At 45.5% G+C, this 26,878-nt stretch overlaps 1 protein-coding gene across 5 annotated transcripts in view; it reads left to right on the top strand.

Moving 5' to 3' along the window:
• Positions 1 to 7,869: 7,869 nt before the first annotated feature.
• Positions 7,870 to 26,878, top strand: part of SNN (stannin) — a 33,389-nt gene continuing 14,380 nt past the window's right edge. For 2 of the 5 annotated variants that reach the window (XM_065412764.1, XM_065412769.1), the window contains exon 1: positions 7,870 to 8,002. The gene's annotated coding sequence lies outside the window, so the exon portion shown is untranslated. Of the gene's footprint in view, positions 8,003 to 21,050; positions 21,117 to 22,345; positions 22,364 to 23,490; positions 23,525 to 26,878 lie in introns of those variants that run through there. The other 3 variants (XM_065412765.1, XM_065412768.1, XM_065412767.1) reach the window with 3 other exon arrangements.

The raw sequence follows: 26,878 nt of genomic DNA, 5'->3' as shown, positions 1-26,878 counted from the left end.
GAGCAATTTTTCTCCCTTCTCCTTGTAACAACCTTTTATGTACTTGAAAACTGTTATGTCCCCTCTCAGTCTTCTCTTCTCCAGACTAAACAAACCCAATTTTTTCAATCTTCGATCATAGGTTATGTTTTCTAGACATTTAATCATTTTTGTTGCTCTTCTCTGGACTTTCTCCAATTTGTCCACATCTTTCCTGAAATGTGGTGCCCAGAACTGGACACAATACTCCAGTTGAGACCTAATCAGTGCGGAGTAGAGCGGAAGAATTACTTCTCGTGTCTTGCTTACAATACTCCTGCTAATACATCCCAGAATGATGTTTGCTTTTTTTTTCTTGTTTTCCAGACATTTGTTTTCCAGAGATTTGGGCTTTGTGGTGTCACTATGTAAGATAAACAAACAATGAGAACACCAGGTTGTGGAGTTGGATGTAAAAATGAGAGATAGACAGTTCTGTTGCAATCAAACAAAAATGAGAAGTATGACTAGACTTTTGTGATCTCACTCCTCACCCCAATATAAGATACAGTACTGTATCCACATTTCTAATTAACATCTGTGTAACCATACACAAGAACTTCTCTTTCAAGTCAGAAGCCATAGCATGCAAGCACAGATACTTCCCTTCCCAGACTGTATGCCAAAAGGGGCTTCAAAGGCTGCAGCTGAGCTTATGCTCAAATGGGTTTTAGCCATACCCTCTTTGGCTGTCTTACACATATTTCCCAGTCTGCTGCTATCATGCAGTAGTACCTTCTGTACTGAATAGGGTAAGAGGACTCAGCCTTGAAATTACTGGTGGGTAAGAAGAACTGCCTTTTTGTTTTATTTGAGTAAATATTGATTAAAGTGTATGTGAAGGTGGAATTAGTACTAACAACAGCAACAACAAAAATCAGTTAGCTCCAACAACTCCACTTGTGGGATACTTCACCTTCACTTTAAAAGCTTAAAAATTGCTTTTACACTTTGCTCTTTTAGGTCATTATAACAAAATGAAAATAAGATACAGTGTGATCTTGGGTATGTGCTATTTTAATGCTAACAAATATCCAGGTTTGAAAAAAAGAGGAGTAGCCAATTATGTCATTTTATAATGTCTACACTGCAGTTAAACACCCACAGCTGGCACATTACAGCTGACTTGAGCTAAGGGACTGTTTAATTGCAGTGGACACAGTTGGGTTTGGGCTGGAACCCTGGCTCTGAGACCCCACAGGAGGGGAAGGTCCCAGAGCTCTGGCTCCAGGCCAAGCCCAAATGTCTAGAACACAATTAAATGACCCCTTAGCCTGAGCAATACAAGCTTGAGACAGCTGTCATAGGCCAGCCGCAGGTGTTTAACTGCAGTATAGACATACCTCTAATCCACAATAAAATGACTGAGACATGCTCAACTTCCTGACCATTGCAAGAAGCCTCAGTTGCCCACACCCTCCAGATAGTTAATTATAAACACATTGCACTTCCTCAACCTGATGGGAAAGGAAATTTCTATATTAATTAAGCTTATTATACTATCATCCCTCTATTTTCCTTAGTGATAATCAGATTCCCTCACTATGACTAGTTACTCAGCCTTCAATCTCTCAGATTATCCATGCAGGAATCTGGCTATTGGCTTGTAAAATAAAGCTGCATTGACATTGTGTCATTAAAAGCTCTACCTAGAGCAATATGACTGAAGAATGCCCCTGAGCCAGAGGGACCAATAATCAAAAAAATTAAAACTTAAGGGGACATGTTTTTCATATACTAGTCATGTTAAAGTCAATTGGAATGGGTGTACATGCATCAACTAGCAGAACTAGCAAAACTTGTCAATTGCATGATCTGAAAATGCTGTTTAAAGTTGGGTGTTATCTCCATTTTACAGATGAGGAAATAAAGGTAGAGAGGGTAGAAATCACCTGCCCACAGTGTCATATATAGTGTCAGTTAGCCCACCTCAGAGAGAAAGTCCCTGCATATCAAGCCCTTAAGATTGGACTTGAAGTCAAAAAGGAATGTTGTCTGTCCATGGCTTGGGAGTGGCAGCCTTGCAGTCGTCAACACTTAACCTGACTGTACCAGATCGGTAATAACCCTGTGTAGCTTTTAGATGCCTGGATTAAAGCCATACTATGTGGCCATGGATGTTTGGTGCTATGGACCCGCACTGTCTGAGTATTGTTGTTGATAGTTTCAAAGGGAGTCAGACTTTGGCTTTACATCTTCAATATATTTGTAGGTTAGTGTAATAACAAGTTAGCTCTGCAATGGGTCCATTCATAAGTGAATTGTCTCACCTCGTCCTCAAACAAGGACAGAGACTTTTTGGCCTTCTAAAAATATATTTTGAATAAAAACAGATGTTCAAACAGCTAGAGAGTAAGGAACACTCTGCAAAACAACCAGGGGCGACTCTATGTATTTTGCCGCCCCAAGCATAGCACTCAGGTGGCTTTCGGCGGCACGCCTGCGGGCGGTCCGCTGGCAATGCGGATTCGGCGGCATGCCTGCGGGAGGTCCGCCGATCCCGCACCTTCGGTGTACCCACCGCCAAATTGCCACCAAAGCCGCGGGACCGGCGGACCTCCCGCAGGCATGCCGCCGAAGGCAGCCTGACTGCCGCCCTCACGGCAACCGGCAGGCCGCCCCCTGCGGCTTGCCATCCCAGGCACGCACTTGGTGCGCTGGTGTCTGAGCCGCCCCTGAAAACAACCATTCCTAATTCAATAAGAATTAAGCCTGTCTGAGGGCTTGTCCATGCTGCAAACACTACAGTGCACTGCAGCTGGGCCACTGTAGCGCCATGGCATAGATGCTTGCTACAGCAATGGAAGGGGACTTTTCATCTCTGTAGTTAATCTAGCCCCTCAAAAGGCAATCAGCTCAAAGGAAGGATTGTTCTGTTGACATAGTGCTGTCTATACCAGAACATAAGAACGTCCATGCTGGGTCAGACCAAAGGTCCATCTAGAGCAGAATCCTGTCTTCTGACCCAAGGTTTAGGTCACCTTAATTATGTCTTTCAGGAGCATGAATTTTTCACACCAATGAGTGACATAGCTAAATTGACCTAGTTTTAGGTGTAAACCAGGCGTGAATGATATGTTCTAAGATTTGGGAATTCACAAATTACTGCACCAGTAATAGTTACTTCTGAAAAACCATAGAAGTGTACCATACCATAGACTAAAGGAGAGCAAGTGTACCAACCTTCCAAAAGGTATGTTGTCTTGGCAATTACAATCCTAGTAGTATCAGAACTTGTATCTCTAATATAACGAGCAAATACTCATAAACCATTCCAAATCTGTGGGCAAAAGGAAGCGTGAGGAATAAATATTATGATTATATAAAGAATAAATATTGCTACACAAACTTGATCTTTCATCTATTTCCAGGCATCACACTTCTACAAGACACTGACAAATTGGAGAGTTTGAGTTCATAGGAAAGTAATAAAAATTATCAGGGGATTGGGAGGGTTGACATGAGGAAACTCCAAAAGAGAGATGCAGTTTGGCTAAGGTGAATAACCAAAGGATGTAACTATCAGGCAAGGAGAGAGACTATTTGGGGCATTACAAGGGCGGGGGTTGGTGGGGAATATCAGGACACAATTAAGAAAAGTAAAATTGTAATTTGAATATAAATCTCCTTGGCAGTGCAATTGACTGGCCTGTGGTACAGTCACCAAGGGGAAGTTATGGCATTTCCACTGCTAAGAACATTTAAAACTAGTCTGGATAAAACCCTGGGAAACTTACTGTAAGGCTCAATCCTGAACTAGCACAGAGATTGGGTCTTGGTCATCTCTAATGTCTAGGATTATAGCCTTATGTGTGCAGTTCTTCTGGTCACAACTCTCACTGAAGCTATCAGGCATGTGGATGAACTGGGAGCATTGAATGCTAAAGAAGAAGGTATTGAAAGAGGAGAGGAGATGCTGCAGACAGTGTAAAGTTGAGAGAAAAAAATTGCTTCAGCTGTAACGAAAAAACTTTCCTGTGTAGCCATGCCCTCAGTGTTGGCTGCTGGAAAGAGAAAGTGTGAATATTCTCAGTTCTAACTGGCTAATCTATCACACTGTAGGAAGCATTATCAACAGTTTCTCATCTGCTGCACAGCTGCAGAGCGTGTTTTAGCTTGTCTCTACCGAGTGTGCCAGTGTCCTTCCTGGACTTCCTGTAAAATGGTGAAGGTTGTACCTTGTGCTCTCCATCTGGGAAGGCCTATCTTTTTATTAGAGAAGTGCCCCTGGGATATTGAAAACAAGTCCATTAGCAACTATGAGACACTGATATGAACAAACAATGTTGTCCTGTGTGATTTATTGAATACATGTTGCAAAAACCACTGAATATTTTTTACAAAGGGAACAGGTTTACAAAGTGTGCCAAAAGAGACTTCTAGATTTTTCTTTAGGGTTAGGAAGTGGGTTTCCCCCCCTAATAAACTGAACAGACTTTTCTTACTGATCAGCTCTGTCATAAATGCATTCATACAAAAGGATCTAACAACTCTGATAAAAGTACATGCTTTATTACTAGGACACCTATCTATATCCTACATCAGAGAACTTACTCTGCAACGTAGGTGTAGCTGTGCAGGTCCCAGGATACTAAAGAGACAAGCTGAGAGAGGTAATGCTTTTTTATTGAACCAACTTCCTGTTGGTGAGAGAGAGCTTTTGAGCCACTCAGATGTGAAGAAGAGCTCAATGTGGCCCAAAAGCTTGTCTCTCTCATCAACTCAAGTTGGTCCAATAAAAGATATTACCTCACTCTGTCTCTCTAGCACTTGCACTGACAATTAAGTATTTAAAACAGGCATTTACCCACCTCTGTATTACCCATCTAAATGTGGGATTCATACATCTTAATAAGGTACCCACATTTGAATGGTGTGGTCTGAAGCTACCATTGCATCTGTTCAGTTGACAAAAGGAATAGATGGAATATCACGATGACAAACATTGAATTGTCAGAACAGTCAGAGCACTTGCTATTAACTAGGAAAGAAACCATTTAGTTGATCTTGCACTTTAAAAAAAAGTGCAATTTTTAAACTTGCAGAAAGTGCTTAGTGATTAATTTTTAGTCTCTTCCTTCACAGCTGATCATGAACACGTGACTAACACAGATATTTTATTCAACTCATTAAAAGTAAACCACAAGTAAAGTGCAGCTTGTAAAAAGCAGGCAAGGAGTTATGCAAGCTCTGGAGAACAAATAAAAGTTGAGTGATGGTAAAACGGGCTAATTTTCTGAAAATGCTATAACTTTTCTCGCAGAAGGGTTCTCTAGAGCATTTTATCAACCTTAAACTAACTTTTCAAGGGCTATTTCTGGAAAAAGCTGTTTTTTGTATTGTTGGGAACTGCCATCCTGCATCATAACAGTGATTGCTCAACTCTAGTATCCTCCGACAGCAACTAGTACCAGATGCTTCAGAGAAAGGTTGAAGAAACCCCTTTATCTGGTTACTGGTTAAGGGTGGAGTACAAGGTATCACAAAAGTTTGGGAGGGAATATTAGTCTAATATTAAACATAGGTCTGGAAATAGACATCCCTAGTGAGATTTACATAAACTGTAAAACTCTTTGGAGCAATGACTGTCTTAGTTATGTTTGTTCACGCAGTGCCCAGCCCACGGGGGTTTGGTCCTCTAGCTGCTACCACAGTACAAATGAAGCACAAATTGACACTAGAAGGCTTTGAAGAATGTAGGAATCTTTTTGTATAATGCCTATCATAATGGAGCCCTGATTGTGATTGAGTTGCTACTAAAATAAAAATAACACATGGACCACGAAATAAATTCTCAACACGGTAGCTTCCCCCTTCCTTATAAAAGCTGTACAGGGTTCAGTATAATACAGTATACTGTTCTGAAATGCTTTGCACTGTATAGGTTGAATTGCAATGGAAACTGGCATGAACCTTGAGTGTTGTGGCTTGGGGCTATTGACGAGGCCAACTGGCAAATTAAGGGGAAAAGCCATACTCATGTAGTTTGTTGCACTGATTTAATTAGAGAAAGCTAGGTGTTTAATCTAGATTACTTTGTCCTGCTTTCTATGTATATGTGATTGAATCTATCCTGCAATATGTAGGTTAGATAACCATTCAGAAGCTTGTATACTTATCCAGAATGATGATGAATGCCAAACCTGTTGGGGTTCTTGCTGCGGTGTGACCATGCAGGGTTGAAGGTGGGATTTTTCTGCATGCCCCTGTCTCTTGCCAATCTCAGGCTGCTGTAGCAGACCCCTAGCATCAGTGGCGCTGGGACACTTTTACTAGTGGGGGTGCTGAAAGCCAGCCCCCTTACCTCTGTCCGTCCCCAGCGAGCTGGGAATGAGAGCATGGCTGTGTCTACAGGAGGGGGACCTGGACAAGGGTAAGGGGGCCGAAGCTGGGGGTGGGCACGGGGACAGCAGCCAGGACCCTGCATCTGGGGCTGGGAGCAGAGCCCTGGGCACGGGGCCAGGAGCAGAGCCCCAGATGTGGAGTGGCAGCCGGCAGGGCCGGCTCCAGGGTTTTGGCCGCCCCAAGCAGCCAAAAAAAAAAAAAAAAAGCTGCGATCGCGATCTGCGGCGGCAATTCGGCGGGAGGTCCTTCGCTCCGAGCGGGAGCGAGGGACCGTCTGCCGAATTGCCGCCAAATAGCTGGACGTGCCGCCCCACTCCGGAGTGGCCGCCCCAAGCACCTGCTTGCCAGGCTGGTGCCTGGAGCCGGCCCTGGCAGCCGGGACCCCATGTGCAGGGCCAGGAGCAGAGACCTGGGTGTGAGGGAAGCCAGGACCCTGCGTGCGGGGCCAGGAGGGGAGCCAAGCCCTGGATGAGAGGCAGGCAGTTGGGATCCCATGTGTGGGGCCAGAAGCAGAACCCTGGATGCAGGGCCAGAAGCAGAGCCCTGGGCTCTGGGCCGGTAGCTGGGACCCCCCACATGTGGGGCCAGGAGCACAGCCCCACGTAAAACCTAGAGGTGCTGCAGCACATCCTGCACCTCTAGTTTCCGGGCCTACTCCCGGCATGCCCTGACACTATCTGGCAAGGTCTGAGGTGGTTGGGGATGGAGGGCTGAGTAGATTAACGGCTCTGCTAACAGAGGAGAACACTAAGAACAGCCTGAAAGTGGCATCTGTGCAGAGGCCTTGGTGAGTGGTGACCAAGGCATGTAAATGTTGAACCTGGCTTATGGGCTACTGCAGGCAAAGCCTCCAACCCAATCTCCCTGGAAAGCCTGACAACTCTGGGACCCCACAGGCATTGGAGGGGGGGGAGGGGGGGAAGGAAGAGGAGAGGGCCAGGCCCCTTCCCCACCCACCACATTTCTTAAAAGCTGGTTGGAGTGAGTGTGCCACGGGTGGGCCCTGCTCCCTGTCCTTGTCCTGCCAGCAGCCCGGCCCTCACCTGCCCCAGCACCAGGGTCCAGGTGGCTCTGGGAAGCGGGACCCACCCATTCACCTAAGGCATCGACAGCAGGGAAGATAAGGTGGAAGGGAGGGGTCGGGCTGGTGCGGGGGGGCTCGCTCGAGGGCGAGGGGTCGGGCTGGTGCGGGGGGGGGGCTCGCTCGAGGGCGAGGGGAGGGGTCGGGCTGCTGCGGGGGGGCTCGTTAATGGGCGGTCCCGTTGGTGCGGGGGGGATCGAGGGTGAGGGGACGCCGCCTCGCCCTGTCCCGGTCGCTGTCTCTCCCCCCCGGCGTGTCTCGGGCGGTTGGATCCCTTCCATTCGCCGCTGTCACCGAGCCCCCCGCCCCCGCTCCGTCCTCGTCAGCTGTTGCTAGCCAGGGCCCGGGCACCGCGCGCCGATTGGTCGCCGCCCCGCGCCGCCCCTGCCCCTATATAAGGCGGAGCTGCAGGGTAACGAGTCGTCGCTGCCCGGGTCGCGTCTGGTGGCTTCGCTCGGGATGGTGCGTGGCCGCCCGCGCTCCGTGTGCACCGGGGCACCGAGCCGCCTGCGCCGAGTGCCTGGCCCGGAGTGCAGCGCGCAGCGCCCATGAGCCAGGGTGAGTGCCGGCGAGGCGGCGGCTCTGCCTCGGCTGAAGGAGCGGGCCAGTCCTTTGCCTGTAGCAGGGCGCCTGGTAGGCGGGTCGCATGTCTGCTTGCCCCAACGGGGGGCGGGCAGCGGGTCGCTCCTCTGCATGCCGCGAGCAGAAGCGGATTGCTTCTCCGCACGCACCGTGTGGCCGGGGGCCGGCTCTGTGTGCGCTGTGGCGGGGGGGCCGGTCGCTTTGTCCCAAGCGCCCCGGGGGAGGGGACGCTGCATTCCCCGCTAAAGCCTTTTAGTAGGTTCAGCCATTTCTAGTCACATCTCTCGTCGGGCTGCAAGGCAGCCCCCTCCCCCGCTATTGCCTGGAGATTGGGAGGGGGAAGCTGTTTACTGGAGGCTGGCTCCCCCCACCACCCCCCCGGGGAGCTGTGGATCTGTGGTGGGCTCGGGTAGGGAAAGTCCCGCACAGGAGGCTGCATTATAGCAGCCCTTTGTGTCTGGGGCGAGCCCAGCTGCCCGGATCTCCCCTGCATTTCCCCCACCCGAGTCCCGGGGGGGGCGGGGATATCCGCTCCGAGCGCAACCCACAAACAAAAGGGGAGGCGGCGGCAGCGGCCTTGAAGCCGAAGCGTCGTCCCTCGCGGATTCGGGATCGTGTCTGGCGTTTGCCAGCCGCAAAGCTCATCCCGCCCCTTCCTCGGGGAAGAGAGATGGGGAGCCGGAGCCCCCTCCTCCACTCGCAAGACGCGGGGAGTTAACCGGGATTGCAGCTGGTTCCTGCCTTGAAACCCCCCCCCCCCTTCCCCTCGCCCCGTAACAGCGCATAGCATGTACCATAATACCCTGTTCTGCAATGCTTTGCACCGCCCGTACAGGTCGCCTTGCAGCCACCCCCGCCGTGTGATTCAAATGCCTCTCGTGGGTCACGGGCTCGCCTGTTGTGCAAATACTTGGGGTGACCGAGTCAAGGGCTTTTAGAGAGAAGGGCTGGCACAGATTCCCACCCGCTGAGCCCCAAATCTGTCTCGGTGCGCTGTCTGGATACATCACGCTTTTCTCCATGTGCCCCCAGCACCGCCCCCCTCCGAACACACACACACACACACACACACACCGTGGATGTTGTTTGTAACAGATGCACATTGCTCTCTGACAAAGGTAGCATCTTTGCTTTCCAAGTTGTAGAAGAAAGGTTGTATCCTTAAAAAGGCTGCAAAATTCAAGAGGGAGAAGAAATTTCTAATACTTTCACCACCTCCTCCACCCCCATGTGGTGTGAAGTAGAAATCTTAAAGGCATATTAAAACTACAGTTGCCATGTTGCATCTTGATTGCCTCCACATTGTGGGTTGCAGCTTTTTAAAAAACCTGATACCTGTATATAGCAGTAGTCTTTCTGTAGTGGAATCTATTGTATAGGGTAGTGGGTATGTTTTCAACTCAGGGAACTTTGTAAATATTTAGGGCTGCTAAATGATGAGGAGGGGGTTAGTTTCTAAATAAAAAGTCTTGCCATTGTTTAGGAAATGGACAACCCCCCTTACAACCAGAACACAAAAAAGTAAGTTTCCAGGTGATTTGGAACTTCATTGGACTGTCTCAATATTAAACTAGTCTGCACATCTTAGCTGTTAGTACTGTCAATGTAATGGTCAATATGACTACACATTCAAAAAAACATCTACATCTGCACAGTATGTGCTGTATTATCTAGCACCTTCTCTCCTGGCAGGTCTGCATCACTACCTGTAGACAAACTATATACAGCTTTTGAATATACTTAGTCAGTGGAGAATTATATGCAGCTAGTAACCTCCAGTCTGCTTCATACTGCAGACTCCTTTGTAACCTGCTTGCAGGTAGTACAAAATGCCAGACCAAGTTTTGCCCTTTCTATACCAAGGACTATCAGTGTGTGTCCAGACAGTTATGTAACCATATCAGCGCACACAGGCAGAAAAGCTAAGGGCAAAATGTTTTTTTTTAAATACATAATCTCTAGAGACTAATACAGTGCAACCCTGAATAGTGGAGGAAAATACTGGCAGAGGACTTATGCCCAAGGGCAGGTCTATACTTAAATGCTGCAGTGGTGCAACCGCACCACTGTTGTGCTTTAGTGAAGACACTACCTATGCCAGGAAGGAGGAAGGGCTTCTGTTGGTGTAGGTAATCCACCGCACCAAGAGGTGGCACTTAGGTTGATGAGGGACTTCTCCAGTCTTCAACTGCTGCAACAATCTGCATTTAACTGGGTGGATCGGGATTATTCAGCTACTACCTATCCATGCACTTCATTTTTGGTAGCTTACAGTGTGTAAACACTTTCAACTGCTGAAATCCATGGAGCTCTTAGATAAAACAGCTAATAATGAGTTCTCTTAAATGACTTAAAATATTAGAGATTGATGTAAGTGAGGGTATCAAGCCTTTGTTTGGCAAAACTATAGAGATTACAATTTTTTCTTTTAAGGGGGTGGGGGTGGGGTGTTCATAATGAAACACCTTGCCAAGGCAGTTATTTTGGAATGAAGGGCTTAGTGCTAAGTAGGGCCTGGTCTGTCCCTAAAACTTAGGTCGACCTAGCTACATTGCTCAGGGATGTGAAAAAATCACACCGTGTGACATCCTTAGGTCTGCCTAGCGCCCCCCCCGTAGATGCAGTTAGGTTGACCGAAGAATTCTTCTGTTGAGCTAGCTAGTGCCTCAAGGGGGTGGATTACTACAAGGGGAGGGAAATCCCTTCTGTCACTGTAGTAAGTCACCACCAGAGTGGTGTAGCACTGTAGCTGCTGCAGCACTTGTAGTGTAGGTGTACCCTTAGATGTAGAGTATCTGGCTTGGTTGTGGGGGGATTCAGTATTCCACTGAAACATGCAGTTGGAATTTTTACCTTGTATTAGTTCAGCATACCTAATACATCAAGGCTTGACTAACAGTACATATTAAAAGGACAAAGTTGAACACAGGTATGTTTTTGCTTTCTACAATTAGTGTACTGGGTCATTGTAATTTTAGTATGCCTCTTATTGGAGCTCCACAATAATGTGATGGACACTAAACAAATATCCCTATCCATCAAAATGTGAAGTCCTTTTTGCAACAATTTGTGTAAATAAATGCTTTGTGTATTTACTTTGACTAAAAATTAGGCTCCTGCTGCCACTGAAGTCAATAGAAAATTTACTACAGAGGTCAGTGGGAGCAGGCCTTTAGTATTTCATGCAAATTCCCCTTAAAACAGTGCATAATCTAGTAACATCTTAGATAGGATTAAATGAGGATAGTTACATGGAAAACTGTCACTTGAGAACCACTCTGGCCTCCATCCTCCTACCTTTCGTCTATTGAGCATAGAAATACAAAATTCCATCCAATTTCAACTCTAAGACACTCAAAATGGATACTAGACAGCTGCATGCAGTTCCAGTGCTATATGGTAGACATGAAAAATGTGTGGAGTAGGAATAGCAATTCAGGTATGTTAAGTTTTTAAGCTGCTACTTGACAGCTAAACTTGTTTCCTTTTGAAGATTATCCAACAGGAAACAGACAGTGAAGAGCTGGGGTGGGGGGTCAACTAGCTTATTTCCTGGCAGAAAGTTGCCCTTCAAAATATCTTCATTAAAGGACTAACAAAATGAGCCCAATTTGTGAGTGAGAGTATATGTAATGGTAATCTGGCAATTTAACTTAGTTTAACTTGCACCTCTGTCCAAAGGATAGTGCTACCCTTGTATGATACAAAGTCCAGACAAATGAGGATTGTCAGTTTGAATACAATATTTACTCCTGGGGGAATTCTGCATCACTGTGTGCATGCAGAATTCATGTCCCCCACAGATTTCTTTGCTTCCCTGTGAAAAAATGACTTCTGACAGGGAAGCCGCAAGAGCAGTCATGTGTCCCTCACCAATAGTGTGAGCACATTGTTTCTGGCATCCGAAGAGTTGGCTGGTGCCTTCTACCCTGCACCAGACTCAGCTGCTAGTCCTGTCTGGGCAGGGGAGGACAGGACTTCCTTTTCCCCTTCAAGGAGCAACTGGGGCTGGATAAGACCTGCCCCCAAGTGCAGGAAGCTCCACACCCCACTCCACCTCTACTTCCTGCCCCATTGCTCCTCAGCCGTGGGGGAGGGGTCACTATGGTGAGCTGCTCCTCCAACTGTCACCCCCCCCCCAGTCCCACCTGCACCCAGACCATACCCTGCTGAGCCTCCTATACTCAGACCCCCATCCTGACTAGCCTCACCCCGTACCACCCTGACAAGCCCCCCACCCCACTGAGCCTTACCCAGCTGCAGCTGGACTGCCACTTGCCCCCCACACCCAGACTGCCCTACCAAGCCCCAACTACCTTTACTTGGACCCCCTCAGTCCCATTCCCCAGTATCTGGAACCCCCAAATGAGCACCTGAGCATTCAGATACCCCCTGCACCAGGGCTGCCCCCCCCCCCCGAGCCACCCACACCCAGATTGCCCCACACAGAACCCTCTCCCCCACACCTGGATCCAGAGGCAAGGACTGGGCATGCGTGAGAGACTCTTTTATGCTCACTATCTTGGTGTGCTTAGAGTGGAGGGGCAGGGCTGGGCCCAGCCTGCTCTTGAGATGTGTGATGTGTCAGGGTAATCGGTGACAAGTCTGGGGAGGGTGGCAGCAGCGCTGCAGGGTGGTCTCCCACCTCCTTGCAGCCAGTGTCCTGTGCTCCCCACTGCCATGCTGGAGCTTCCACATTTATTGACAAAATATGCAGAATTTTAAGTGTGCAGAGTTTTAAATTTTGGCATAGAATTTCCTCTGGAGTAAATATTTTTGCCACTGAGAATAGTGGAACTGTCTAATTATGGCTTGTATTGGCACAGAAATACGTACTTGCCTATAGTTGATACATGATAGAAATGGATTCTACATTTCTGTAAAATGCAGGAAATGAAGGTTGGGTAGTGAAGATGCCAGTACATATTAGTGTCCAAATGATACACTTGGAACTCTAATGGATTTTCCCCTTGGTCTCTTTCTGGCTTCTTCACTACACATCACTTGTACTGGTGTTGAGTCTTGAATGGTGTTGCAAATTTACATTGCACTTAGAATGAACTATGGGCCACTTGCAGTAAATGTGACTACCAAGAAAAATAGAATGTACAAAATAGGCTTTAGTTTGCCTTCTCCTTGCTCCCATTAAAGAAAGCTCCCCATTCTAAAACTCACTCTCAAGAGTTTTGAGTTGCTTTAAATATTGGATTTAATCTCAGAAATCCATTAACTTGGTTAATGGCCAAACCAGATGTTAAAATACCAAAGTAGCTATATTTAGGAGGCATAAGCCTCTTTTTCCAAGTTCTTTAGCTAAAATTCTGCTCTAGAAAGCACACAAATTAAAAATAAGCACTTATTAAAATCTCAGCCACTTTTCTTTAGTGAGTAGTAAGTATACTGTAGTGCTATACACATTTTAAAAATGTAGATTTAAAATTTAAACTTTTAAGCTTTTTTTTTTTCCAGCCCTGATATACATGCATACTTTAGTACTAACAGTTAATTCTGTTTAACAGCAGAATGTTCAGAAGTCTGTTTTTTTCCCCCTTGACAGGAAGCCTAGTCTCTAAATAAATTTGTTTCTATTCATCTTTATCAAGTTAGACTGGTTTCTCCTTTTCGCTTGCCTCTCCACACCTTTCCCTTAATTACAATAATCAGGGATATGTGCTGTGGAGAACCTGGTGTTCAAACAGACTGGCTTTTCTAAAAGCTGACACAGTTAGCAAAAACTTTTTATAGCTAGTAGTATCCAGGGGTGATAGTAAAAATAGGGACTTACCGGTACAGGGTTGGGGCAGGGCCGGCTCTGGCCCACGGAAGGGGCAGGGATGGAGGGGGAGGGTGTTAGAGCCAGAGCCAGCCCCAGCCCACCCTGTACCGGTAAGTGCCCTTCCCCTCCCCTGCCGGGGTAGCAGCGGCAGCCGGGGGCTCTGGCAGCAGTTTAAAGGGCCCAGGGCTCAGCGGCTGCTACTGCCCCGGGCCCTTTAAACTGCTGCCGGAGCCCCCCGGCTGCTGCTGCTACCCCAGGGCTCCGGCAGCAGGGCTCCAGGGGCTATTTAAAGGGCCCAGGACTCCCCTGCTTCTACCGCCCCGACCCTTTAAATAGCCCCCGGAGCCCTGGGGTAGCGGCGGAGGGGCTCCGGCAGCTATTTAAAGGGCCCAGGGCAGTAGAGGCAGCGGGAGCCCCGGCCCTTTAAATAACCCCCAGAGCCCTGCTGCTGTTACCCCAGGGCTCCAGCAGCTGGGCTCTGGCGGTAATTGAAAGGGCCTGGGGCTCCAGCCGCTGCTGGGAGCCCCAGGCCCTTTAAATTGTCGCCTGGGGAAGCCGGGCTGCCCCAGTACGGCGTACGTACCGGCTTACTTTCACCTCTGGTAGCATCTCAAACACTGCCAGGCCACTATAAAAATAAAGCAAGGCCGCCTGAGGTCTTTGGAACAGCTCTGAATAGGGAGGTTAATCAGTAAAACTCAACAGCTATCACTTGCAAATAGCAAGGAGAAACTTCTCGGTGCAGAATGTTCAGTACTGAAACTTCTTTAAGGAAACTAAAGAGCCTTGGTGTGTCCCCTTGAAATTTATATATTAGTCAATCTCTACTTAATTTTTGATAGAGAGTGAATATCCTACATGTGTCAGCTTGGATGGAGACTTGGGTTTGAGATCATGAAATTGCCTCAAGAATAAGATGGCCAGTGGCTTTAAAGTTAAATATTCTGTGGAGGGTCTTAACCAGGGGTAATTAATAGGCAGACTACAGGCCAAATCTAGATGCTTTTGAATGGACCATGAAATCTTTACTTATTTTTTTGTATTTTCTCTGGAGTCTGGACCTTGACTACATCTTGACCAAGAAATTTGGACCTTGACAAAATAATTGATTACCCCTGGTCTTAAACATGCTACATCTTGGGCCAGGGTGCTTTGGGGATTAACTTGAAATATTACAAATCGTGTAGCTAAACTCCAGTAACCTGGAACAGTGCACTTTGCTTAGTCTTTTTTTTTAATTTTATTATGTACATCCCTACTAGGAGTAGTGACTGCTATTACTATAGTGTGTAGACAACCCAGGTTACTTCTGAAAGCAGACTTGTTTCTAAATACCATTCTGGTCACTCTGATTAACAGTATCCATAGAAATACTTACACTGATTGTTCAGACCTCCCCATACTGTCTCCTGACTTCTAGGAAGGCCCAGTCTATTTGTCATGACTAAGAACACCTATACCAGTATCAGGAGCTATGACTGCAGCTCATGTAGGCATATATCTGAGCTAGCTAGCTTTGCTGCAGCTAGATCAATGCTCAAGTAACAATAGCAGTTTAGCTGTGCAACTGGCTAGCTGTTTGCATTTATACCCAGGGTCCCAGGTGGAGTTGTACTCAGGAGGCTAGCTCATGCTGCTTCCACAGCCACACTGCTACAAGTAGATCAAAGGTAACTAGTGCAGATGTTTAATTTAGCTAGATCAAAGCTAGCTCATGTATGTGCCTACATGAGCTGCAGTCACACCTCCTGCTTTAGGGTATAGCTACACCGCAGAGCGAGTAAGAAAAGTGAGTTGTGTTCTCCCTCTCCTTGGATGACCTACTGTTCTCCTTTTGGGTCCCTTTCTTTCCCCTCTCTTCCAACCCACTCTCTCCCCCATGTGGAAGATGGTAAATTTTAAAACATTGTACAAAAAAATCCAATCTGTCTAGCACAGGGGTGGGCAAACTTTTTGGCCTGAGGGCCACATCGGGGAATAGAAATTGTATGGCGAGGCCATGAATGCTCACAAAATTGGGGTTGGGGGTACAGGCTGGGGGATGAGAGGTTTGGGGTGCAGGAGGGTGCTCTGGGCTGGGATTGAGGGGTTTGGAGAGCAGGAAGGGGATCAGGGTTGGGGCAGGAGTGTGGGGAGAGGCTCAGGTGTGCAGGCTCCAAGTGTCCCTTACCTCAAGCAGCTCCCGGAAGCAGTAGCATGTCCCTTTTCCGGCTCCTACACATGGAGTGGTCCCCAACCCTCGGAGCGTGGCCATGCGGCTGCTTCCGAGAGCCATGTGGTGCAGCCCCAGACCTGGTGCCCTGGCTGGAGCATGCAGGCTGGTTTAAAACGGCTCATGGGCTGGATCCGGCCCACGGGCCGTAGTTTGCCCACCCCTGATCTAGCATATCCAAAGTCTGTCTCACTTGTTAGTTAACGTTTTGATAGTTATTTACTCCAAATACTTAATAGCATACTTTATCTTTCTGCCTTGCACAGAGACTTGCTGAATTTAAATAATCTTCCCTTCAATTGAATATTACTGTGGAAAAAAGTCTGGCAGGCATTTAAATTTATCGGTCTTCTTTGGAACTGCTAGAGTTTAACATCTTATGAAGAAATTAGCTAAATCAGCATTTTCTTGCTATAAATGTGCTGAATGTTCCAGCATATCTTTCATCCAGATTCCAAGAAACCCTAAGAATGAACTAGTCTCTTTAGAACTAGTTGTAGGCTACTTAAAGAGCCCAAGCCACTGAGAATTTGGGTTGTTGAGGAAGGTGACTCGCTAGTATCTTATGGAAAAGGTGGGGGAAAGAGGTAATGGGTCCTGCACTAAGCCAATACTTCAGAGGCTCCATACAAAACCTTCTCTCTAGAGAGCTAGATTAATATTTCAGTTGACTGCTGGTGCAGAGTGGGAATGGAATTGCATGGTTGAGAAACATAAGAGGTGGAATCTGAAAGGGAAGAACCCTTCAGGGATACTGGCAGGAGACCTAGAACCTCTTTCTTGGTAGCTCATACTAGTATTAACTTATATTTACAGAATACAAGTGTGCTGGGCACTCTTCAGCTAAGTTACAGTACTACATTACAGTGCTTCTTGCAATAACTACTAATTAAAAACTAGGATAATAGTTGTGTTATGTGACAAAGCCATACAAAGTTGGTGATCTTTTTATGTCAGTCTGCCTTAAATATCAGTTTATTTAAATCAAAATGTCAAAGTGAAGATAAAATAGCACTAATCTAAGTGTCCAGTGGTGTGGTAAGTCAGTAGTTCCAGGCTAGCAAGCTAGATTCTATAAAAATCACTCATGCTGGCAGAGCGTTAATTGGGTTTGTATAGAAGTACTAATGGTCGGAATGAGGCAGCAGATATGCCTGCAGCATGAACAACCCAAGAACGGGCTCACCAATGAGTGGCATAAAATGCAGAAGAGAGTTGGGTAGCTATGTGTAGCATTTGAGAATTTACAGTTTTCAGAATACAAATAAAGTCACAGGCAAAACTATATGCAGGAACAAGCTACATAAATACCTCGTGCCCACTTAAGTATCTATCTAAAGCTATCTGCAAACCTACCTCAAGTTTACTGCATTAAAGTTTTTACATAAGGTTGGTCTGCTCTGTTCCACCAAGTAGCTGAATTGCTAGCATTCACTGCCTTAAGATGTTAAAGGACTTGAAAGCTACTTTGAGAGAATATCTAACTATTTCAAGACCAGTGTGAGGCCAAATCTTGCAGTTTTTCTGGTTGATGTCTGCTTGATTCACGTGGTTAAAGTGAGCAGGATTTGGACCTTTGTATGTGGTGTATAGGGTGCACAAAGTTAATAAATGTGGTTTGGTCCCCTTCTCCAGAACAGAATGCAGTCATACCATTGCATAAGCTAGAGACCTACCAAAGTAAGGCTTTGCTTAAGAGATTTGAGCCTGATGCATTCCTTGTCAGTATGCGGTGCTTCTGAAAGTCATAGGCTATGTGTGAATGGGCTTGGAATAGAGGTTATTTTTAAAAGCTTAAAATAGTGGTCTTTAGTGCATTCTGAAAACCACCCAGTTTTGACTTCCTGCCTTCAATTTACTTTCCTTGATTATACCATGAAAACTTTAAAAATGTTAAACGAGGAGAATAGTTGCAGGGGCTGTGGTTTAACTAGTCCTTGTAGTCGGGTAGGTGATGGACTCTCTCAGGGGTGTGGGTTTTTTTTGTTTTTTTTTAAAGTTTGCTTTGCACTTGATAGGCCAGTCCCCATAACTTCTCTTGTGATCCGGGAGCATGGCTTCCCATAGCAAAGTTATTGCAAATACAGAAGTTAGTGGCACTTTTCTACCTCTCTGGGTTGTACTCTAGACTCCATTTTATTCATATTGCACTAACCGCACCCCTGACTCCAGCTTTTGGTGCAAGTGCTGTACAAATATGTTGGAAGAGACTTTCCCTGTCCCAGAGTCCCACAACCTACTTGGGAAGGGATGAATTACCTAGGGAGTATTGCTACAATTGTAGCATCAATAATGTGACTGTAGAAGCATCTACAGCATTAATACTCTCTTCAAGGCAATGATGAGGTAGCACTTGGATTGCAAACTGTTTTACAGTCCATCTATAGCTTAATTTATTAAGTACTGCCTCTTAATAATCTGATACTTATCTTTGGCCATTGATAATATGTAGGGCAACTTGAAGTTGTTTTCCATGCTACAAGAGAACTAAGCAGCAGATGTCTTATTCCAGAGCCAACCCAGAATACTGTAGATATGTTGAGGTATTCTTTCCTAAAAGCAATCATTGAAGCACAAGTGCTGCCCTTGCAGATCCCACTTTTGCAGTGGACCTCAGAATGTGTGTGGGCAGACTCCTGCACCCAACTTGTTGCAGGATTGGGTGGGGCCTTATGACACTTTTTAGGCACAGGTTCAGATCCCTAAACTCATGACTCAATAATAAGAGTATAAGGGAGCCTTGTGCCATAGGTCCGTGTGCACTTATTAACCAAATAGGAAATCTGTTCTGCCTTCAAACAAATATTAAATTGAATCTAGTATTCAGAACTCCTAGCATGCTGCTGGCATTATGCTGCCAGCTATCTGACCTGTTATGCCACCCTGCTGGCCTGGTACTGGCCAGGCACTCTGAGGTTGACCACCTCAGCTTTCATGTGGCTTAAGCCTTCTGGCCAAGTGATAAACTTAACCCATTCTGAGGTAGCAAAATCCAACTAAAAATCCTAAACCAAAAAGGTTCATCTGCTCTTCAGCCTGCCCTCTTTGCCCTGTTCCCAGGACCTCTTTGGTCTTTATGGCTCTGGGATAGAGCATTCAGGGCCCAGGCTGGTTTCCCTGAAGTACTGTTCTCAGCCCCTTCTGGGCTGTGTTCCCTGCTCTGGTATATAGAGCACTGGGCTCTCAGGCTGGCTCCTGTGGGGGGTACTAAGTCTTCTGCAGACCCTGGCTCAGCCCCTCCTCATTCACTCCAATTATAACCCCCAAGATGATGTGTCATTTTATAAGGCCCATGTGACCATGAAGCATCACTGGACCCTCCTTAATCCCACCCCCCTCAGGCTGGGAAACAGCTAATTAATTATGGCAAAGGTATGGCTAGCTCTATTGCCCTTATAGGATCCAGTCACCCTGTAACACCTTCACATCAGGGTCACATGCTAACGGAGATTAAGTTTCACAAACACCATGCTACTGCCAGTCATTGTTTTCTATTCTATTTAAAGTTGTATTGTGACTTGATATTTGGGATACTGAGAGACCATGAGGAAGTTAAGTACAATTCCAGCAGATGACACTACTAGAAGATATACCTCAAATGGCTCTTGGTAGGCCCCTAAGCCTTTTTCTTACCTTGGTGGTTGATTATTGGCATAAATTACTCCTTGCAGAGACATTAAGCGGTCATGTCTGAGACAAGTCTCTCAGCACCAATCAGCTTACTGTAAAGCTTTGAGTGACCAGCCAAGGGGCACAAGCCTGGCTTGTCTGTTTTTCAATTCATTGGTGCTCTTTTTAAGGACTCCAAATACCTGTGTTTTGCTTCATCCCATAGAAGAAATCTGAACAACCCCCCTTCTCCTTGTGACCTCTTTTAACAACTGTTTCTCTATAGAAACTTCCAGGATAGACAAGACCTGAATTCTTGAGTTAAGAAACCAAGTATATGCCTCAAAAAAACCTTCCAGACCTCCTTAAATTGCGCAAGCCTGATCCTACTGCCACAGAAGACAAGTAACATCCTTGGTCCTCAATGAGAGCTACCCATATCCTGTAATGAGATAATTAGGGGCCATGAGACTTCAGCAGATACCATGGTCCACATTATCCAGCTAGTGGTCTCTAAATAGCATAGAACTCCTTTAATGACTAGTAACAAACCTAGGCTCTTGTTGACTTAAAAAAAAAAAAAAAAAAGTGAATGATGGCCTGCTTCCATGATGGTTGCCAAAACAGTTGGCCTGTGCTTCCTTGCTATATAAAGTGTCTGAAATAATGTATGGAAATAACTGGAACTTCTAACAGTTTATTCACATGTTGCCTGCCTCAGATGTGACTTCTGCAGTTCACCTATGTACTCTGCCCATTTTAGTTCTTTGTTAGTGTATCTGAGGCAGACTAAACAGATTAAAATAACCCATGCTCTAATAAATTTGTTAGTCTCTAAGGTGCCACAAGTACTCCTGTTATTTTTGCGGATACAGACTAACACGGCTGCTACTCTGAAACCTTTTAGTAAAGTGTTACTGTTTTATCTTCAATGTAAATATCAGCATTGACTTGAAGAATAATCTGTTTCAATAATACCCCTCATGCTACAGTCACGGTCTTTGGAACATACTCACACGTGCACTATTTTGTCTGAGTGCATAGGACACTTACAGCAGAACAGTTTCCTCAAAGGCTTTTGGGACATGATCATTCAGACAAGGGGTAGGGCTAGGTTGTATTTTGACTAGGAAAGAGACTAAGAACAAGACTTAACTATCACTTCTACCAGGGAGATAGATTCTTAAAATGGAATCTGTTTATGCTGCCCATTATTGCAGGATATATTCATGCATCTGTCTCACAGGGTAAAACTGCTGGGTTAACTCCCTTGGTAAAAAGGCTTATTAGCAAAAAAAAAGGAGAAAATCTAAACAAAAAAAGTGTAAAGTTTCTGCATTACCTGCAAGTATTGTAGTCTCTTCATCACCTACTGTGAGCTTCCTTAACTCCTCATTCTCCCCTAACTTGGGGTCTGCCACAAGGTTTTATGTATTTCAGAAGCACCATGCTGAGTGGGAATTGCTGCAGCTGAGACCCATGATTAGACACAGGTGGGTTAACAAGATTCTTTCTGATGTCCACTAGTAGCTAGGAAATAGCTGCCAGCTTAAATCCTGGTCCCTGTGTATATAAGAGAAGAAAAATGGGGAAGCAGGAGAAAAGAATCTTCTCGTGGAAGATACTAATCTTTCCCTTCCAACTTCACTTGAGTTGCAGCATAGCTGCACCACTCAAGTAACCTCTTATAAAAGGGTAAAGAAATTATTTTCTGGGAAGAATTGAGAGCGCTGTAGAGGTTTTCTGATTTTGCTTTTAGAAAGAATTACTTTTTTTTTTTTCTTTCACATCCTATCCATATCCCATGTGCATACACCACATGAAGGAGCTAGTCATTGAAGAAAGAAACTCCTATACCCTTGGAGAGGTGAGAAACCAAGTTCTCAGTCCAGCTATACATTCAAGTTCCCTTCCTCCCCCCAGCCCCCCATCAAATGGGATGGCAAGAACCCCCCCCCCTCCTTTTGTCCCTAGACAAAAATGAAGAACAATATCCATTTTAAATGGGGGAGAATTATCACAAATAGAAGCCTAGGCCACAGTCCTAGCTGATCTATATGGATGCAAGTGTTGTCTTGAGTGGGTCAGCTTGTTGGATCAGGCCATTTAGTCTTAATTGCAGTTTAGTTAAAAAATACAGCCATCTGGTGCTCTGGGTAGATGTACAGTTTTAACAATCAGTTAATGAATCTGATCTGACATCTAGGCCCCTTCCAATCACCTTACTTCAAAACTGGCTTAGATATTACAGTCTTCATTATAAGACTACACTATCAGAAAGATAGATCATAGTTATCAGAAGGGAAATTGCAGGTGCCATTATTTTACATTGTGTACAAACAAAAAATGGCTACTCTGACGATGCTATTTCTTTTTGTGTATCATAGCTAAATTGTGCACTTGCAACTGGCACTTAGTAAATATTCTGGGTTTGTACAAAATGTAACTGAAGCCTGTTGGGTTGCACAGGAGTGCCCGAGAGCAGAATTAGGCCTGCAGAACTTGTTGTATTGGTGACTGTGCTTCAGAAAAGAAACCATTTTGGCTTTAACCCCAGATCTAACTTGCAGGGCTTGTACTTAAAAACAAGCTGTTTTTAATTTGTAAATAAAGTACATTTGATATGGGACTTGAGACATGGAGCCCAAGGTCACTTGTGTATTTAATGGCTTTTTTTTTTTTTTTTTTTCCTGAGTAGACTGCACAAGTAACAAGATACCAAACAGTGGTTGTCCTGGGTGTGAGTGTCCATGCTTGTCTAAAGGGTGGCTAGTGGATGGACTCTGGGTAATGACTCATGACATGCCTATAAGCAACATGATGGGGTCTGACTTTTAACCAACTCAGTCTTTGGGTTTTTGTGGCAAACCTCCTGTTTTAGGTGAGATGGGAGAGAATGAAAGGGTGGGGAGGGGGAAGAGATGATGTTGGTAGGTGGGGAAACTGTCTCTCAGGGGCCAGGGAGGGAGGGGTGTGTGTGTGTGTGTGTGTGTGTGTGTGTCCTTTCCCACAGACAGTGGGCTTACAGCAGAGCTCCATGAAGCAGCCAGGCAATCCTACTCCAGTGCTACTCCAAAGACAAGCTTTCTCTGGTGGAGGGGAGAGGCTTGTTTTCCTGACCATCTGAGCCCTTGATGCTTTCCATTGACCGTGCAAATGTTAGCTTCTCACTTGCCTCCTACCACCACCCACTTCCTGGATCCCAATAGGATCATCGACTACCGCTTACACTTCATTGCTGAGCCCAAAGCTAGTAGCTTCCTGCAGCAGCACAGGTATCGGCCAATTTCCGAGTCCTGTAGTTTGAGTAGAGCGTGCGTTAATCTGTCTACCCAGGCTAGGGGGCTTGCTTCCAGCTGAGGTGTAGACATATCCTAGTAGGCCTCAGCCTTGCCCCTAGGTTCAAGAGTCCTTGATGGGTTTTTTTCTGCTCTGTCAGCAGCAGAGGGTAAGAAGCCTAAAGAAATATTAACCATCAGCTGGGATAAAAGACCTATGGTACAGCACAGTACAATGAGTGGAAACTTCCTTTAAAGATCTTTGTGAAAGAGCATCCTCTTAAATAAGGAGCCCTGACTTAAGGGAGGATAGGGATTTTTCTGCTTGCTACTGCTGATTAGTCTGGGTAGGTTTGAGAGTAATACCCAAAAAACCTGTAGCCCACCTTTCATCCCTCCCTTCCTTTCTTTGTACACTGCTGCTGCCTCCTTAGTTTCATTTTCAGCTTGCTTTAACTTTCTTTCTTTTTCTTTTTTCTTTTTGTATTATTTTGCTCTTCTAGAGCGATGGGGGAGGGAAGCTTGAAGTAATGACCCTCTTCCATTCCTGCCAGAATAACAAGGAGGAAAGTCTCACTTCGCTCAAAGCCAGCATCGGCAGCTGTCTTTTCCTAAAAATACAAGTAAAACTGCATTTGTTGTCACTACTAAAGCAAACAGCTGTTGAATGTCAGTAATCGACTGTGTGGCCAAAGCAGTTGTGTTATTTTGTAGTTGTAGTTAATTAGGTTCCTGGGTCACAGCCATGTTTTGTTTATTTGTTTTAATCCACTGCATTGAGCAAGTTCACAAAGCAAACAGCGGCAGCTATTGCCTGACCATAGTAACTTTACTAAATGGTGACAAGTCAGGCTCTCCTCCCAAAGCTCAACTAGTGGGGTGGAAGCCAGGAGTTACTCCCCTGTGTAGGCTTCCTGCCTTTACCAGTTGTGGCAGAGGTGAACATTAACCTTCTGTTGGTACTGCAGTGGGGCACAGAGGATGGAAGGAATGAAGTAACTTGAAAGGTAGGACAATTTATTTAGTAGCTGGATAGTGGTATCCTCCTCCTTCTCACGTAACCAAGCTGTAGATAGCCAGTGATGCTGTCGTGCACTATTGTCACACTTGCTGGCTTTCTGCCAACTACTGTTAAAGCAGCTATTACTTTTCTGACTTGACAAATACTCAAGTTCTACAGTATCTTCCAGTTTTTAATACTCATATTAGCTGGGGAGAGTTCTTTATTGGTGTTCCAAGAATATTGCTAATCATGGCTGTACACATTAAAATAATCCTAGTTAGTTTCTGTACCACAGTTCAGGTCACATGATTTTTCAGTTTTCCAGCACTTTCTAAAAATGGGGAGGGGTGGTGGAAAGCACTGCAGTCTAATCCTTCTCTGTTTACAGGTTAAAAATGTGACCTCCACCTTAGAGCTATTATTATTAGAACTCAATGTTTCATGCTTAACTTACTAAACTGCCAATGTCTTCCTGCTTTATTTGTCTTAGAGGAACACATTAACACAACATACAACATCTTCCACCCCCACCCCACCCCCAGCTTTGCATTAGTAGGTAGGGCATGGATAGTACTGATACTATCACTGTGTTTCTGTTTCAGGCTTCAAAGTGCAATTTTGGTTCTACTTGCACAGGGTTTCCTCTTAAACTATTTTTGAAGTATATCTATACTTGTACTTAAATGTTTTAGCAAGACTATGAAATGAGCACCTGATTATGAAACTGTTGAGAGCTTACATGATGGAAGTTGGCATGTGCATTATATTATATCTTATAAACCCCATAACACTAGAATGTATAGGCGTCCATTAGTTGTATAGGAAAGAATTTCTTCAGATCTGGGGATGTCTCTGGCATGAGTGTTAGGCAGCTGGCAGAATGGGCTTTGACTTGAACTAAGGCAAAGCTGTGCAATCACTAAAGTTGTTTGATTAAATATAAATTGTAAAGTTCCCTTCCCTACCTAGAACTACGTACTGCCATGAGCAGGCTCTAGAGATGACTAGACTTGAGTGTCTGATTGGAGAATGTGTGTTGGCTATCATCTCTTCAGGTCAGATAAAATCCATTCAGGAACTCGCTGTAACCAACACTTCAGAGTCCAAGGCCAGTAGGGATCATTGTGATCATCCATGCTGACCACCCTGTATAGCACAGGTCACAAAACTTCACCCAAAATAATTCCTAGAGCAGATCTTTTAGAAATGCATCCAAGCTTGATTTTAAAAATGGCCAGTGATAAGAGAAGCCACCACAACCCTTGGTAAATTGTTCCAATGGCGAATTACTCACCATTTAAAAACCTTACCAAATTTCCCATCTGAATGTCTAGCTTCAAGCTCCAGGCATTGGATCATATTTAGGACCCTACCAATTTCACAGTCATAGGATTTTAAAAATTGTAAATTTCATGATTTCAGCTATTTAAATCTGAAATTTCAGTGTTGTAATTGTAGGGGTCCTGACCCAAAAAGAGTTGGGGGGGGGGGGGGTTGCAGTACTGCTACCTTAACTTCTGCACTCACTGCTGCTGGCAGTGGTGCTGCCTTCAGAGTTGAACAGCTGGAGAGTGGCGGCTGCTGGCCAGGAAGGCAGAGCCACTACCAGCAGCAGCGCAGAAGTAAGGATGGCATAGTATGGTATTGCCCCCTTTACTTCTGCACTCCTGCCTGCAGAGCTGGGCCCTCAGTCAGCAGCCGCCACTCTCTGGCAGCCAAGCTCTGAAGGCAGCAGCACAGAAATAAGGGTGGCCTGGTATGGTATTTCACCCTTACTTCTGTGCTGCTGTTGGTGGGGTGTTGCCGTCAAAGCTGGGTGCCCAGCCAGCAGCCACCACTCTCTGGTCACCCAGCTCTGAAGGCAGTGCAGAAGTAAGGGTGGCAATACTGTGATCCTCCTAAAATAATCTTGTGACCCCCATGCAACTCCCTTTTGGCTCAAGACCCCAAATTTGAGAAATGCTGGTCTCTCCTGTGAAATCTGTCTAGTATAGGGTAAAAGCACACAAGACCAGATTTCACAGTCCAGCAAGTTTTGGCTGTGAATTTGGTAGGGCCCTAATCATATTGTATAGGTTTCTCTGCTAGATTGAAGAGCCCATTATTAAATATTTGTTCTTCATATAGGCATTTAAGACTAATCAAATCACTCCTTAACCATCTCTGTTTAGCTAAATAGATTTGAGCACCTTGGGTCTCACTATAAGGCATGTTTTCTAACACTTAATCATTCTTGTGGCTTTTCTCTAAACCCTCTCCAATTTATCCACATTCTTGAACTGTGGACACCAGAACTGGACACAATATTCCAGCTGCTGTCATATCCATGCCAAATACAGAGGTAAAATAACCTCTCTACTCCTACTTAAGATTCCCCTGTTTATGCATCCCAGGATTGCTTTAGCTCTTTTGGCCACAGCATCACAGTGGGAGCTCATGTTCACCTGGTTATCCACAATGCCCAAATCCTTTTCAAAGTCACTGCATGCCAGGATAGAGTCCCCCATCCTGTAAGTATGGCCTACATTCTTTGTTCCCAGATGTGCACATTTACTTGTAGCCCTATTAAAATGCATCATGTGTGCTGGGTAGACTTGGTGTAAGCAACCTCGATAGATCTGAATCAGTGACTTGTGCTTTTCATTATTTACCTGGCTCAGGGCTAAAAATTGCCGTATAGTTTTGGGCTCTGAAACCCATGTGAAGGAGGAGAGTCTCGGAACCCAGCCTCCAGCCTGAGCTCTGTCTGCACTGCTCTTCTTAGCCCTGCAGCCAGAGTCCATGGACTCTGGCTCTGAGACTCCATGGCAGAGGGTGTATGGTTTTTTTTTAATGTTGTGTAGAAGTATAGGAAATGACCATTAACTTTTAGTTGTGTGATCAGTTCCTCTTGGTTCTGACAAGATGTAATATAGAATTCCCCCCATGTTGGCTGCAACCCTTTGAGTTTGGAAATTATCTCTAGTGTTCAGAA

Source organism: Emys orbicularis, chromosome 10 (assembly GCF_028017835.1).
Source record: "Emys orbicularis isolate rEmyOrb1 chromosome 10, rEmyOrb1.hap1, whole genome shotgun sequence".
In the NCBI taxonomy this organism is placed as follows: domain Eukaryota; kingdom Metazoa; phylum Chordata; order Testudines; family Emydidae; genus Emys; species Emys orbicularis.
Note: the sequence above shows the minus strand (reverse complement) of the source record. Positions and strands in the feature narration are given on the sequence as shown.